General features: G+C 43.7%; 1 protein-coding gene across 12 annotated transcripts in view; it reads left to right on the top strand.

Annotated features, from left to right (window-relative positions):
* PAK5 (p21 (RAC1) activated kinase 5) overlaps positions 1-13,957 on the top strand; it is a 264,702-nt gene that overhangs the window by 86,808 nt on the left and 163,937 nt on the right. The window contains exon 1 of one of the 12 annotated variants that reach the window (XM_025194239.1): positions 11,545-11,623. The exons of the other annotated variants lie outside the window; for them this stretch is intronic. The gene's annotated coding sequence lies outside the window, so the exon portion shown is untranslated. Of the gene's footprint in view, positions 1-11,544; positions 11,624-13,957 lie in introns of those variants that run through there. 12 annotated transcript variants of the gene reach the window in all.

Genomic DNA, 13,957 nt, shown 5'->3' with positions numbered 1-13,957 from the left:
GCTTTTGTGGTCTCCGAGAGCTGCCTCAGGAGCCCCGAATCTATTTCTTCCCCTTGGTGTGGGGGTCTGTAGCAGACCCCTACCACCAAATCCCTTTCTCCTTGCCCCCCACGTAGCCTAACCCACAATCCTTCTACCTCCTCATCCTTGGATTCTGTCTTGATGAGGGTTGACGTATATTGCTCACTGACATAGAGCGCAACCCCTCCCCCTTTCTTCCCCACCCTGTCCTTTCTGTACAAGCTATAGCCCTCAATATGTACTGCCCAGTCGTGGGACGAATCCCACCAGGTTTCCGTTAGCCCCACTAAGTCATAGGTGTTTTGTGCAAGCAGGAGCGCTAGTTCATCCTGCTTGTTCCCCATGCTCCTAGCATTAGTATATAGGCACTTGAGCCCTGCGACTGGTGCCTTTGCTGCCCCCCCGTTCCGAATCCCAAGGGGCCCCTTATTTCTTACCTTCTCGTTGCTTACCTGTGCTGTAGTGCTGGCCGCCCCATGGCTTGAAGGTTCCCAATGTTCTCTTTCTTCAGGCTGGGCTGGCCTTGTGGGTGCCACATGAGATGGCTTTGACCACAACCGTGTTGTCCATTCAGGGAAGCAAAACTGGACACCAGTTCCTCAGGTTGCAGGGGTCTCCCTTTTTGGGCAGCAGGATCAATGCAGCTCTCCTGCACAGGTTGAGCTCCACTTTTCCTTCAGATTCTGTCTAGACCATGGCAAGTGCTGGACTCAGGCCATCCCAGAATGCATGGCAGAACTCCACTTTCAGCCTGTGGATGCCAGGAAACTTGTTGGCGGGCATTAGGCAGAGGTCTTCCAATAACTTATAGAGCAAGTGGATTCTCCAGCTGATCTTGATTACCCATGCTGACCTTTGGCAGTCCCTCCAACAGGACCTTACCTCCTGGATCTTCTCAGATGTGGGAGAAGAATCCTGTGTAGAATGCCCTTACCCTTTTTCACAGCTCCCCAGGATCTGTAAGGGGGCTGCCATTCTCCTCCAGGAGGCAAGTGATGTACTTCTTGGCATCCCACCTCTTCTCCAGGGCCTTAAAGCAGCACAGGCATAATATGGGAAGAATGCACCCAGGGCAGTCCTCTCTCACTCTTCCCTGCTCCTCCCTCATTGCTTTGATTTTGGGACAGCAGCAAGCAGAATCCAGGCAGTGTGTGTCATGGAGTGTAAGGTATTCTTAGAATTGTAATTCTGTAGAGTAGCAGTAGAGTTCACTGTTGCTAGCAAGGGTGGGAGGGGGGAAATTTTACCCCATTATTTGCTATCAAAGCTGATGTTAATAGGGCAGAAAAATACTGATTTTGATAGGAGAAAATGGAGTCAATTCTTCCCCTAGCAGCAGCAGATTCCACTGCCGCTTTACAAAATTACGATTCCCACTTTGTTCTCCAGGACATACATTGTCTGTGCCACTACTTCCTGCAGCTGGAAAGTGCAGGTGGAATGGGGGATGGGAGGGTGAGGCACCCCTTTTATATCCTTCTGGTGCCCATCTGCTTAGGTGGTGCCCAGGGTATGTGCCCTGCTTAAACACCCCACATTAGACTATTGAGAAAAAGTGGAAGCCACAGTCCATCTCCCAGAGAACCTATATCCGCAACCAAGTGAATGCACTGTGGGCATGGCTGTTGTCCAGATATGGGATCTCTTCCCATTTCTCCTGGCACTCTCCGCAAATAGGCAGGTTCCTCTGGTTTAGCAGAAAGGTGTCTCTCCAGCTTCAAAACCCTCCCTCTTGAGGTGCTCCATGGCCACCTCCCTCTGCTTGCTCTGCCCCTGTAGGTAGTTGCAGCACAAGTGTCACACAAACATTCCCCATGTGACACCATCTCCATTGCAAAGTCCCACCTCTGCTCATGCCAGGCTTCTCGGAACTACCAGAAGGATTTGTTTCCATCCATCTGATTTTTCTCCAGGACTAGGTTCTCAGGTGCAGCTCCTGAGGTGTAGGGACCAACCTTGTTGGCAGTCCCCCTCTTTGATAGCATGAGGGAGACCTCCTCCAGGTTGGAGGGATTGAGCTGCATCTAGCTCTCCTACTTGGCAAAGGTTGTTGCTTGCTGTACCTTGGGGACCAGCTCCCACTTGGCATTTGTGTGGGCTTGGGATGTGTCAGCCCTTGGTGGAGGGAGTGACTAGGGAGTGGTAGTGATGGGGTAGTGCCTACCTCACCATGAAGGACCTCTCTACCTCTGCTTTTGTGCATCCCATCAGCTAGATGGTGACCTGGCTACGGAAGCATTGCATGTGACAGAGGCCTGAGTCTTCGCATCCTATCACAAGAGTTGTGACTTGGGAAATGAATTTCTCCAGGCTGAGAAGTGGGGAAGTGAGGGCCATGTTGGGGATGAAGGGAGGTACAGAGCTGAACACCCTCCTGTTCCCCAGGTCCTTGAAGGGCTCAAAGTGGACATAAACTCACCACACAGAGGGCCACTTTCTCCCGCACTGTCTGATGACAGCCTCCATGACAAAAACCAGCACAACTTGTCTGTACATCTTAGAAGCCACCATGATTTTGGGGTCCTGTACTACCCATGCCAGCACCCACACAGAGGGTCTCCCCATTCAGGCATGGCAGGGAGCAGGTGGCAGCCTACCCCATACCAGCTGATGATGCCAGGGATGAAGCCTGAACTGCCCAAGCAGTGGGCAGAGATAAAGTAGCTGCGGATTTCCGTAGAGCTGATTGGCCATAGCTGTGGCTGCTTTGCTGGGCACCAAAGCCTGTATAGCTGATGGAGGGCTGAGTGGGCAAGGCACCAGCTGGCAAAGCATACATGTATGCAGCAGATGGAATTGCTTTTGGCCATTGTGGCAGGCCTTTTGTCTTTTCTATACTCCCTTTGGAGGAGGCACCCAAGGAACTCTTACCCTCATCCCCGCCTTCAGAAGTGGTGGGGGAAAATAGTATTTGGGGGGCTGAGTCCCACCCCTCCCTCCCACGGGGCTGTTGTGGGGCTAGCACACGCTGGTGCTCTATGTGGTGGCGGAGAAGGGGCTGTACACCAAGTGGCACCAGGTGCTGCGGGACAGTGGCATTGTGGTGCTGCTGTTGTTGCCAGCTGCTGCCAAAAGTTCATAGATTCATAGATGTTAGGGTCGGAAGGGACCTCAATAGATCATTGAGTCCGACTCCCTGCATAGGCAGGAAAGAGGGCTGGGTCTAGATGACCCCAGCTAGATGGTTATCTAACCTCCACTTGAAGACCCCCAGGGTAGGGGAGAGCACCACCTCCCTTGGGAGCCCGTTCCAGACCTTGGCCACTCTAACTGTGAAGAAGTTCTTCTTAATGTCCAATCTAAATCTGCTCTCTGCTAGCTTGTGGCCATTATTTCTTGTAACCCCCGGGGGCGCCTTGGTGAATAAATCCTCACCAATTCCCCCTGTGCCCCCGTGATGAACTTATAGTTGGTAAGTTGGGTTAGCAGGGTGGGGCTAGCCCTATTAGCCTTGACCTTCCACTGCCTATGCCTGCTTTCACCCTGCTTTGGGGAAATGTGGACCCATTGGGAGGAAGACTGGCCAGAGGGATCCTTCTGATCCCTTTTGCCACCCCTTGCCCTTTTTCTTCCCCCTTTTGAGAGGCTGCTGGGTAAGCAGATTAGGGTGGGGTGAACTTTTGTGAGCTTGGGAGGGAAGAAAGTGCATTTCTTGTGTTCTGCTTTATGCTTTTCTTATCTGTTGCAGTGCCTGTCTCCTGCCTAAGAGATTAAACCCTTGAGGGCAAGGGCTGTACTTGTGTTCTGTTCTTGTCCAGCCCCTAGTTCATTTGAGATTCCCAAGAACTCTGCCAATGTTGGATCATTCATTTAAATTATGTTTTCTTTTAATTACCAAAAAGCATATGTTAATTAAGAGCATTTGTTTCACATTTTGTTATATGAAGGCAGGTCAATTAGAAACCCAAAATATATCAGAGTCAGTTTAACTAAAGGCTCTGGGTGATTGTAATGATTTAATAATGATAGAATTATCAGAAGCTCAAAACTGAATAATTAAATTATTTGTCTTTTTCATCTCTCTTTTTTTAGAGATCTTAAATATTTAATACTCTTCTGTGGAGCAATTAACACTCACTGGTGTATTTTCCTTCCATAAATTGTATTTTGATCTCAACAGTTTCTGACTGACCTAATGAGACTGCTTTAATGTATTCAATTTAATATGGGGAAAAATCACATGCAGTCAATTACTTGTACCATCTATTGAATGGGGACAACAGATTATAGCATTGCTTTATTGAGGCTTGATGAGCCAAGTCCCACACCAGCCAAAAGCGATGAAAGTCGTGCAGAAGACAGACGTGCAGCTGAGCAAATGGAAATGCTACTCTTCATCCTGCTTATCACTGACACGCTCAAGTGTGCTGGGGAAAAACAAAATGGCTGGCCAAAACTAGCTTCTTTTTGAAGGGGAGAATGAGACATGCAAGAAGATCAATTTCTTCTCTTACCTCCTTGCATGTAATCAACAGACCATACCACTGGATACAGTCTGGACTAAATCTTCAGCATGCATTTGGCCACCAAAGGCAATTTAAACAGCCCCCTAATTGAACCCAAGGAGAGTCCAAAGCTCTCACTATTCCTGTTGGAATAGTGAACAGACTAGGAATGTCTGCCCTTGCAACATACGGAGCCAGTAGGTTTACAGTCCTCTGAAAAGGGGCTCATTCACAAGACAAGAGAGCAGTAGGTTAGTGTAACACTGCTCAGTGCAAATGTTTCTCTGTTTAGGCAGCAGTTGTTATGATAATTAGATGTGCTCTCCCAAAATCCTTGGATAGGAACTGTGCTGGGAAACAGATAAAAAAGGAGAGAGAGCTGTAGTCATCTGTGATTCTTCTTTGTGCATAGTTCATTGGATAAAGAGTGGCCAGCCACAGAAACACCTGTGAAAAAGAAACAGTAATGATAAAGACACACATGGGAACACAGCAAGGCAGGCAAGGAATGTGCCTAAGAAATAGAAAGTAGCATAGGATTGCAGATGAAAAGGCCTGTATTTGCAGCATCTCTGCATACATCTGGTCAGATGCCAAAAGATTCCATACTCCTCTTGCCACAGTATGCTGTAACTCAAGTGGGATCATTCCTAGTTAAAACTACTGTTCTTGTTTTAAAGCTGTAATGATCACAAAAAACACTTTGTTTTACTAATTCTGACACTGTTCCCCTCTTAGTAAGTTCAGAAATGTTCTTACTGTTGTGAACTCAAGTGACTGTTTCTGCCTTGTTTACACTAACCATTAAAATACTGTGATTAATGAGATGGCTCATCTCAACATCATTTTAATGACTATGTATGAAAAGCTAAGATCTAGCTTGGCAAATAAACAAACCCACTCGCCCTGTATCTCCTGAACTTGAAAAATTTAATTAGATTTTTCAGGGATGAAGTATCTAGTTCTGTTTCTCTATGGGATTTTGTAACAGCGACATTAGGGCACAGCGTGCCATTTCCAATTTCCAAATGTAAAATAACACAGAAGAAAGTGGTGATGAGTATTAATATACAAAAGTCCATTATCTTGTCCTTGAAGTTTAGAACCTTATCTTGGGCCCAGTGAAGTCAATTGGAGTCTTTCCTTTGACTTCAAGAGGTTTTGAATTGTCATTACACGAATCATCCTCCAAGAGAACAAAAAATATCCTGAAAGAAGCTGCACACACAAAAGGAAGAGGGAAAAAAGCCCACCATATTGTATCAAATGCACTGATCTTTCTGAGTATCTTCTCTATTATCTTGAGTTTCTTTCATCTTTTAGGACATTGTAGGGCCCATCTTACTTTTGTAATGGCACTGAAGTGGAATTAAATCAGTCATGTCTTCTGAATGGTTTCTAGTTTACCTAGCAACTTACTTCCCCAGCATTTTGTCATAAATCCCATAGTCCTGTTGCAACTGTCCTGTTGGTTGAATTTCTGTTCTCCTTGAGGCTGTTACCTTCTTTTACTCCTAGAACTCTCCTTGGCTTCATTTGCAGTTGGGTTTTTTTTATTAACAGCTTCCTTGCTTCATCCCTAATTTCCTTTGGGACCCTTGCACATATGCCATGCAGTGCTGAGGACGTGTCATATCCATCCATTATTACTTTATTCTGGAACTAGAATAGACCAGAAAATGGAAATTGCTCCCCAAAAAAATGTTTTAAATTTTTTAAAAAAAACTTTATGTCCCTAATCCTGATGAAAAGTACTTAAAAAAAAACAACCTTTGAGAGAGAGGATTTCCAGTAAAATCCAGATTTGAGAGAACAGTGGTACCCCTCTCTTCTCTTGAAGTTAGTATTTTTTTATGCAGGTAGAAAGTGAAAGATAATGAGGACACTGCACATGCAGGCGTTCCCCACACTGCTCTTTTGCAGCATGGGGGTGGGGTTTGACCTCGAGATTCTGGGGTCAAAAAAATCCACCCCTAAAAAAAAAAAAGTGGGCCAGTGTACATGGTGGCAGCGTGCGCCACCCAAAACTGGAGCCTGTTCTGGAGCCATGCTGTGGCCGCCAGCCAGGCTCCTCACTGCAGGATTCAGCTGAAGCTCTTAGAGGCCCTCAGGATCCCAGATAAGGCTGCTGGGGCCAGCACAGTTGCTGGCCCCAGACTCCCTTACCTCATTCAGGGTAACCTGCTGCATGCCAGCACATGCGTGACATGAGTGTTTCCCGGGGACAAGTAGCAGTGACACATATTGTGCCGTTGCTGTTTGTCCCCAGGGAAAACCAGGGGGTACATGTCCCCATAAGCAGGAACATGCATTTCCCTGGGGACAAATAGCAGCAGTGCAAACTTGTGCTGTTGCTAGTTGTTCCCAGGCACACGCCTGCACTCGTACTCTGGTGTGTAGCAGCTTGTCCTGGGTGGGGCAGTGGAGGCTGGGGCCAGTACCTGGGCTGGCCCCAGCAGCCTTACCTGGGCTCTGCAGTGATGGTGATCCAGGCATTTAGAGCCTGGCAGGCAGCCAGAGCATGACTGGCTGGCCAGGCTCTGGTTTTGTTGCAGCAAAAAAATACTACCTCCCCCCTTCCCCCCCCCTCACAAAAAAAAGAAGCTGTGGGGTGCATGTGGCTGCAGTGTGCACCACACCACTTTTTTTTTGTCATATTTTTTTACACCAGAATCTCTCAGTGTCAAAAGAAACCCACCATGCTGCATCACAGAGAATGTGTGCACGTACAGTGTACACAGTTTGCAGCGCTGCAGTTTTCATGTGTGTGTTCATAAGGATGCACCCCTGGTGGGCATTTGGGCTTCGTGGGGAGGCATGAGGTCTGTCTATGTTGCAGCAGAAGTAAGGGTAGATTTTCACTTGGTAGACTAATGAGAGTTCAAGATATATAGATATAGATATGTTACACAGATTTCATGAGCTGCAGCTCGCTTCCTTGGATGCTGTGAAACGATGTCCAAAAAGGAGAGTATAAGAAGAGGAGATAAATTAGCACAGAGCCCAGTCTCACTTCTGAGTCAGTGAGCCTCACTGCTGCTTCAGCCTCAGAATTGGGGGGGTGAGGATGCCCTGGGGGTGACTTAGCATTGTGGGTCTCTGAGATGTTCGAGAGGGGACTTGCTGCATCCTCATTGCCTCATTTCCAGGGCTGTGCTCTTGGAGAAGGAGTGGATGGATGGGGCTGAGATTGAGTTCTCTGCCACCACCGTGTAGACATGCCCAGGATGTCTGAGATCCCTAGATGTCCAGCACTGGGGCTACAGGGCAGGCAAAAAGGCTGATCACCCAAGCTCTCTACCTCCCTACCTCACATTAGCCTGACTGCAGCTCTCCACACCCAGCTGGAAGGGCCTTGTCAATGTTGCTTTCTCTATGTAGGCAGAAAATGAAATGGACAAGGTAATTTCATTTGGTTTTCCCAATAGGAAAATCATAATTTTCTTATAAAAAATGTCAGTGCTATGAATGGCAGCTTTCCTTTGGAGAATCATTCTGACAAATTTTCTGAGTAGCTTGATCTAAAACCTTTTGTGACGTCTCAGGAATTCACAGAACTTCATCTCAATTATCAGGGAAGAGTAAAACTGGAGTAATCATCCCTAACATTCAACATACAGCGAAGTGTATAGTGAAGATGGATGGAAAAAAAAATAATTTACCATGTCACCAATGTCTTTATCGCTCTTAATTGTTCCTTTTTGGCCTTGGTAGTCCACCTATTCTCTCTCAGGCTTTTCTGGTTCTGTTATACTTAGATCTGTCATTCTATTTTTGTTACCTGCTGTTTGCTATTCAGATTCTTAGCCTTCCAAAATGCTGTTTGCTGCAGCTTACACTTTAATCTTAAGGAGGAAAGTAAACAAGATTTCACAAAAATTGATCAATCTCTGGCTTGTAAAACATCTTGAACTTTGTCATTTAGCTAGGTTGACTTTCTTGTTACTTCCCTGTTTCCTTTTAATGTTCAGGGATCTCTATACTTTTATACCCCATTTCTTTAAATAACATCAATACTAGACTCAACCATTTTAATATTCTTACTGATTTTTGACTGATTTTCCTTTTTTTAAAACTTTAAGTTGTTTATTGCTGTTGTGCTAGATATGGGTACCTGTCTTCTGCTCAGGGTATTGAACTTAATTACATAAAGCTGGACTTAATTATATAACCTTGATTTAACCTGTCTGTGTTTCTTTTATTTAAAACAGTTAAAAATGATACTATAATTATAAAAAAATTATTACAGTTCTGTATGTGCTAAGTGTAACTGGAATATCTTTTATTGCTTTAAAAAAATAGCAAGGTAATTTACATTTCTTCGGTGTTTCCTTACAGTGAATTTCATTAGGATCTAATCTTGGATTTATTGATCAAAACCAAATCTTTTCAATTTTCAGTGTGAGCAGAATAGAGTCCTTGGGCTACCATTTTCAGAAGCAGCCACTCATTTTGACTGATTCAATTTTAGGGCACAAAAAACCATTTCATTTTCTGTGGGCCTGGATACCTACATCTCCCATTGACTAAGTTTGGTATTCATGAGTGATCAGAACATTTAAAAATCAAGTTATAGGTATTAAAAATAGGACATGCAAAAGTGAGGCAACAAGAAAGCCTATAGAGTGTGACATAATTCACTAAAACCAAGAGCTAGGTACAGACATTAAAAAAGCCCAAGATTCAATCTTTGCATGTTAGTTTAACCTGTGTAGATTGAACCAATTTGCAAGCGAATAGACATTCACTTTTGACTCCGGAAATGCAGGCATGTGCCTGCAGTGGCTCAGGCCAGAAGCCGGGGGGTGTTAGAGTGAGCCCTGGGCTGGAGGGAAACGCAGCTGAGAGAAGATGAGTGTGGGGGGTGGCGTGGGCACTGACAGGCTCTGCTTATGCATTGAGGGCCATGCACCCAGGGCCATGGTGGCCAGATACCAGTAGCCTGAAGGGAAGGGGGAGGTTTAATCCTCCCTTTGCAGGCAGTAGCAGCAGGGGCACCGATTGTAAACCTGTAACAGAACATAAGTTCACTACACATAAACCAGTTTCAAAATGGCTGAAACTGGTTTGAGATGAGTCTGGTTGAATGTAGTATCAGGACTTAAGTTCTTAAGTTCTGATACTACAGTTCACCGAGTTATGTTCTGTTACAGTTTCTGATCACTTAAACTGGTTTATGTGTAACTTGTGTCCCCAGCCAAGGAGAGTTGTGGATGATCTATAAGATCAGACTTGAGCTGAAGTTTTTGTTAAGCTCTAGAGGAAAGTCTTAAGGTGTTAGGAAGGCAATCATGTACATTAAAACAAATGTATTGTCCACTGTAGTTTGGACTGATTGCCACATAGCAGCAAGCCATGTCATTTGATGATATTTGAAAAAGCAGGAGGAGCACACAGTGTTACTTTTTATAGTTTGCCTTTGAAATCAAGTAGTCATCTCTTCTTACCCCTTCTAATGCTAGACAAGTGGGGGAAACAGACTTAGCCAGCTCTACAGAGTTTTGTCATATTGTACTTGGGGGAAAGTCTGTAAACAGAGTTGTGGGTTTTTTTGTCCAGCAAAGTGCATTCTGAGTACAATTATTAGTCAATAATATTAATGTAGCCATTTGAAACAAGTGCTATATTTGGCACCCAGACAAAATTAGCACTAAGATCTTAGTGGGCATGGCCTGTTTCACTTTATCAGCTGTGGGTTATTCCTCTGTTCTTGATTCTGCATAATACTCTAAATATACAGGTGCTGCTTCATGCTAGGACTATGCAATCCTTTTGCAGTTCACAGGGTGAAAAGGGTGTTAATAATTAGCAAGGAGGTGCACTGGTATTCAAGTTGTCTATGTGTCAGCCAGCTGGCCAGAATTAGAATTCAGCCGTCTCTTGTAGTTCACTGCTGAGTGCTTAGTGAAAAAGACAGCCGTTTATTTTGTTCGCTCGTAGTTGCTGGTGTCTGCAGTTTGCATGAATGTTCATTGGGAGTTACCAGACTATGCAGAACATACCTATTGTAGATAAGATCCTTTTCATTTTCTATCAGATTAATGGTCATCTCTGATGTTTTTAGAAACAGAACCAACTATTTGAAGAGGACGTTTAGTATTTTACTAAGTTGGAAAAGATTATTTAAAACCCCGTGCAACTTGCTTATGCTGTCCTGATACTGGGCTGTTGTTTTAATACTTTAATCAAGCGTTATGTTCATAGTAAGTGACAAAACCTGAAAATATTGTGTTGCAGTCTGAATCAAAGAAGGGTCAATATTATTATTTAATTGATATGGATTCAATGGTATAATTATATTGAGGCAAACTGCATCATATCAAATCTGTGAGGTCTTTTTTTAAAGTGTATTATAGGCATGTTTCACAGGCTTTCTGAAGCAGTATTAAAAACAGCAGTCTCTTTTATTTTTCTTCTTCTTTGATCATGGTGATCAAGTATGAATTATAAAACAGTGCAATTCCTAAAGTTATTTTAAAAGAATTAACTGTTTTTATGATGTTTTAAAAGGGGAACTACTTCTCTGCTTATATTTAATCTATTCTATATAGTTTTCTGTGTAACATACTGTAGACTACCCTTATTTTAATGTTGTGTCTTGTTAATACTTCAGATATTATTAACTGTTTTCATAGTTTCATAGTTGTTAGGGACTGGAAGGGACCATGCAGATCACTGGGTCCAGCCCTCCTGCACTTGGGCAGGAAAGACTGCCGGGATCAGATGACACCAGCAGTGAGTGATCCATCTTTATTGGTTCAGGATTCATTATAATTACCTTACCTTGATAAATGAAATAATGTATGTGACTATCAGCTCTATAGTGATCTAATATGTAGACTGTACCTGCAGGGTTCCTATTTTATAATGGAATCAGAGAAAATCCAGATTAAGTTGAAGATTGCCTTATGCCTTTGAGAGAGGGTGAACACTGTCATTTGCAATGGATAATTCCATTCTGATTTTAAGACTCTCACTAAATTCTTAACAGCTCTTGGTAGGGTAGGAAAATTGGCATGAGCTTTAAAGAAGTCAAGATGATGATCTCAGTTATGCATATATGAGAGTTCAACATTATAATTCACTCCAGGGGTTCTGCTGATGCCATAAACTCTGGGAACACAGATGAAGTTGTGCGGGAACACCAGCAGAGCTTGGTAAGTGAATTAATAGCAAGGTGTTTGTTTACAGTCTTCTGTAAAATGCTGCTGGGAATATTTGGTTCGTTTTTTTTAAACCTTCAGTGATGATCCAAACATTGAGGTAAGATGAGAATGCTATTTTCTCAAGTCTGTTCTCCTGTACTAACACTGCATTTAGAAAAGAGAAAGCAAGAACATAAACATTGGAATGGTCTGATGCTAGAAAATCAGGTTTATTAAATTTTGATACAAGAACACAATATGAAAAGCCCAGTGATTTTTCTTCAAGCTTAGTTAATATTCTGCTTTACAATACTTTTTTGCATGTGTGTCACTACATAGTTTCTCTGTTAATAACCACTCTTAGTCCTGTAACACTCAAGCTGTGTTGGCTCGCTGTTCATCAAAACTCCCTGGCATTTTTGTAACTTAGAAAATGTATGCAAATAGACAAGCCATGGCAGAAGTAAATGTCGTTGGCGATTAGGAGTAGTAGTAAAGTATTCTTGTGTTCAGAATTTGTATCGTTTTTTTCTTATCTAAAAATGGGGCAGTGTTTATGTTCCCTTTCAGAGTTGTGTTTTATAGGTATTGAACTGTTTTCTCATTTAGATCAGGCAAAGTGGCTTTCCACCTTTAGGAACATGGGGATTTGAGATCTCTCTGGGCAGTTGCTCTGATGTTCTGAGTGGTCGTGGTATTCTGGGTAATGACAGCAATGAAGCCCTCGCTGTCTATGTCATGCTAATGTCCACATGCATTAAGAACTGGTCGAATTTATTCGTGGAATACAGATGGACTGTTCCTTTAATAGCCCCTTTCTCTGAACAAAGCTGATATGTTTGCTCATCCTTTGCGCTTTGCTCCAACCTGTCTGTCTACATCTCTTACCTTTTTGCCTGTGTATCATTTTGACTGATTAGTTAAAGTGACTTAGCAGGATATAGCAATCATCTGTCTGTGAACCCTTCTGATGTAGGTACCTCAGCCATTTTGTTGCAGTTTCACAGAGGGAAGCTGAGCAGACAGATATAAGGTCATCTGATATCCTTTCGCAGCAGTTTTTCAGAATTAGCCATAGTATGTGGGGAAAAAAACAACCACATGAATTCTCTTGCCTCTAATAAATATACACACTCAAAGCATAGTTGCCATGGTCAGAAAAAGCTTAATATTGACTGAAATTTTTATACCAATTGTTTTCAGTGACAGAAAACAATTTCAAAATTGAAACATTTTGCAAAGATAATATAATGTCAGTTAAAGTTTTCTTTTTAAATTAAAACATCTAACCAAACTCCTGTTCATTTTGTCTAGAATTGCTTTAAAAAACAAACAAACTCAAACCACCCAAAATTCAGCAAAATTGTTTTATCCAAAAACTGGATTTTTGATCTGCTCTACAGATGCTCTTTATGTGCCCCAAACATGCCAATCTTATAACTGTTATGGAATATGGGTTGCTGAATGTAAGAACCTTCTTCAGACTATGCTGGATTTATGGGCAATATGCTGTACTTGTACATTTATTTAATTGATCCCATGTGACATTTTTTTTTATTTGTTCTCTTTTTTGCTCATTTGAAGTTGTTTGTAGTAGTATTTTTGAGTTATGATGCAATCTGGGAATCCATCTTTTGGCCAAGACATTTCAGTGTTGGAGACTGTCAAACTATATTTACAGATAATTTAGATGGTCTCTTTATGCCACAGTAGAATGACCAGAGAAACTTTTGGCGTGCAAACCAATATGGCTTCTAGGAAGGATAATTGAATGTCTACCCTCTGCACTAATTTTTTGATAGATGTTGAAGAAAGGATTACTGTTTAACAAATCATTTGAGTCCACACCAGGCATATCAACCAATAGTCATACGATAGCCAATTTGCAGGTAAATCTGCACGCATCCTTGGGGGAGGCATGGAAGGCCATGTGACCTTCCAGCTTTCTGCATAGGGTGGATGCAGGCTGCTTGCTGTGGGCTCAGGTCTCTCCTACCTTTGCCCTGGGAGCCACACATTGGCTGTGCCACGTCCCCTGCCCCCATTGCTGCTGGGTAGGCAAGAGATGCACAGCCAGTACATGGCTCCCGGGGCAAAGGCAGTAGAGTGGAAAGCCCCGAGCCCACAGTGGGCAGCCTACATCCACCCCACGCACAAAGCTGGGGCGTCACATGGCTCCTCGTGCCTCCCCCGGGCATGCACGCAGTGGCAGGAAGCCACCTTCCCTGCTCTCCCAACTGTGGCCGCTGGACAAGCCACCCACAGCTCTCTCCCCGCCCCAGTCCTGGGGTCCGAGTCACTGCCCTGGCTAGTCAGCAGCCGCAGCTCCAGCTCCAGCCCCTCCCC

The sequence above is a fragment of the Alligator sinensis genome, unplaced genomic scaffold (assembly GCF_000455745.1).
Source record: "Alligator sinensis unplaced genomic scaffold, ASM45574v1 scaffold140_2, whole genome shotgun sequence".
In the NCBI taxonomy this organism is placed as follows: Eukaryota; Metazoa; Chordata; order Crocodylia; family Alligatoridae; genus Alligator; species Alligator sinensis.
Note: the sequence above shows the minus strand (reverse complement) of the source record. Positions and strands in the feature narration are given on the sequence as shown.